Here is a 3429-nt window from a genome sequence, read left to right as displayed (position 1 = left end):
AAAAAAAAATAATGTACATTTACAAATATTTAGTAAGTATTATCAAATGGTAACAGTTTATTAAAACTTATTAAACATTTATAAAAGTAATATTATTTTTGATTATATTATATTAACCAAACATTTTATTAGCATTATTTCACCATATATTTAATAGCTATTACCAAACTCTAAAAGAGTCAACCACTGCTAAAAAAATGTACACTAATACAGTGATTGTTAATCATGGCAATGCAATACATTTTATTGCTATTGTATTGCTAATATTGTTATTCTATGTATTGCCACCTATTACGCACAATATTGCCAAATATTGATAAAAGCATACTATGTATTACTACTATGTATTACTACTATGTATTGCTAGCATATTGTTAGCGTATTGCTAGTACTGCCATTGCTAGTTTTATTACTGTACTGTCGCAATATATTTCTAAAGAAATGTATTAATTTCCATAGTGATTGATCCCCCGCCAGACTTTTTTTCAGTGTACGATAAGGAATAATATGAAGATGCTTATATATTATATATAAAATACACAACCACGTATACCTATCCGAAAAACTCCCAAGTCTAATAAATCAATAATGATCTCAAGACTTTATGAAGTGAGAATGACTCAATATTGTTTACTTTACAAATGTTAACATGCAGAACAAAATATCTTATCTCAATGTAAATTGGGGACCTTATGAAGTTAGATAAAAAAATGTAACGTATCTACTTAATTACTTAATATGATAAATATTCGAAGTACATAAATTTAGATCAAACTTCACAGCATATTGGAATATCGCGAAGCCAGATGCATCTTTTTATAACAGTTGACACTATTAGTACCAACCGTTACAGAAATATAAAGGGTACTCATAATACCCGATCCATACTACCCTATATATAAACTATAGTATAAACTATATATTAAATATACATATTAGGGCAGGATTGGCAGGAATTGGACAATTTGAACCAGTGGTTTTAACCTGGTTTAACCGTACCAGTTAAAATCGATTTTGGATACCTGGTCAAAATTTAAAAATATTTTATCCTGTATTACTGTTATTAATACAGTTTTTAAGTTAATTCAGCCTAGAATTAAGAATTTAGAGATGAAAGAATAAAAATTAGATCAAAATAAGTTAGAAAATTTTATTATATACACTCTGTCTACTCAACAAAATTAAAAGATCACCTGTTTCTCCCTACGAAAATAGGTAAATTTCAAAATAGAATAACTTCGTAAAAAAATCCTATCGAGATATTTAAAAAACCATTTTACAAATTGAAAATCTGTTTAGATACTTTAGAAAATGATCCTGATACTGATATTTTATGGAGTTATATAAATATACATGAAAATGCATCAAAACTCAAAATTTTTTACGAAATTTGCGAAATTTTACGGCGCAAATTAAAAATTACGCTCAAATACCGTTTACAGCTTTCATAAAAGTGAATCTTCAGTTTTAATTTGCTTTTTTATTGACCTCTGTGCAATTTTTTTTCATGGAATTATTCAACATCGAATTAAAAAGAGTCATTTTTGCTTCAATATTGAATAACTCGGAGAAAAATATCGTATAAAGCTTTATAAAAAAATAAATTAAAGATAAAGTTTCACTCTTTTGAATGATTTAAACCGCATTTGTTTATAATTTTCAATTTGCTCCGTGAAATTTTGCAAATTTCATAAAAAATTTTGAGATGTGATGTGTCTTTATTTATGTTTGTGTAACTTTACAAAATATCAATAAGACCAATTTTTTAACTGCTGATCTGAAAAGTAAAGATTTTGAGCTGTTAAATGTGTTTTTAAACATTTCGATACGATAATTTTTTACGAAGTTATTCTATTTTGAAATTTGTTTATTTTTAGGGTGGAACAGGTTATCCTTTAATTTTGTTAAGTAATATATTTTATATCATGTCATTAATTTAAACAAAACAAACTTTTCTTATTGCATACAGTACATAAAGAATATAAATAATATAAGAATACAAAAAAATATTATTTTTTAGTTATTAAATTATTCTTTGTTGGTGATTAAGATAAATTTTAGAACATTGCATTTCAGTACTAAATTACTAAAACAAAATAAAATACTCAGATAATCTAGACAATCTGATCTCAATTTAGTAATCAGTAAAACCAATTGTACCATTAAACTTTTTGCTTTTTATATTTAAAATTTGATACATTGTTACCAATTTTAGGGATTGGCTGTACAATGTACACTGTGAGAGCACTAGTACTACATCAGATATCAGCACTTTTAGAGAGATAAGAAGAAAAAAAATTTAAAGCTGGAAACAGTGAAAACTATCGAAGTAGGTACATTAGGTAACATCTGGCGAGCTTGCAACAATAAAAAGTCGTTAAAAGTTCTTAAAAAGTAAAAATGTACTTTGACTAGTGATTTTGACTGGTTAAAACCAATTTTGATCAATTAAAACCAGTTTTGATTATTGGCCATGTCAAAACAAAGAAAAGTTTTTTTTTTCAACCTTGATTTAGGATCTCCTTTACCAACCTCGGTTAAGCTAACCGAAGGTTACATAAGACTCATTTAGGCCCAGTTTCACACACACACACACACACAACTCATGATTAACTCTTAACCGAGGTTCAACTTATTTTAAGTAAAACTGGGCCTAAATGAGCCTAATGTAACCGTCAGTTAGCTTAACTGAGGTTAGTAAAAAAGATCTTTAGCGATATAAGTAAATTATAATTTGTATTGTTTTCTTACTTTAAAAGTGATGCAACTAAATAAACGTGATTTTTTAGTTATTATCATAAATGACTTAAATAATTTTTATTGATAGGGTATTGTTCTATCAATCAATAAAAGTAAACTAACTTAACTTCATAATAAATTGTTTTAATCGTTTCAAGAAGAGTAATTTTGTAAGAGTTATTAAATAAAAATGATAAAAAAATGACATTAACCATGTACAGAACATATTTTTTCTCTATCAATATTATTAGATGGTAAACTTAATTTTTGTCGCTTGCTAGTAAAGGCTCCAGTCTACGCTAGCGAGTTTCGACGATAAAGTCGCATATCTTTTGTAGTTTAGACATTGCTGATTCGTCTTCACAAGTTAGATTCCTCGACATCGAAGAAGGAGGCAGTCTAAAAATGGCCAAAATTGGCTCTGAACGGATGCCTTTAAAACCTGTGCAGTTGTCATTTTGAAAGTCCATATATTCATGGAAAGAAGCTTATTTATCTAGGAAAGCTTGAAAACACACGTTGAATTATGAAATATTATAAAAATACATTACCTGAAAGATCTACAAATATATATACAATGTATCAAAAGTCTGACAACGGTCAAATATTTCAAAAACAAAGCATTTCTGAGAAAAATGTTTTAAGTTGTAGGATTTAAAAAGATCTATTTACTGATCATATCCATCTAAC

This window comes from Trachymyrmex septentrionalis, unplaced genomic scaffold (genome assembly GCF_001594115.1).
Source record: "Trachymyrmex septentrionalis isolate Tsep2-gDNA-1 unplaced genomic scaffold, Tsep1.0 scaffold108, whole genome shotgun sequence".
NCBI lineage: Eukaryota > Metazoa > Arthropoda > Insecta > Hymenoptera > Formicidae > Trachymyrmex > Trachymyrmex septentrionalis.
The sequence above is the reverse complement of the archived record's forward strand: the minus strand, read 5'-3'. Positions refer to the sequence as shown.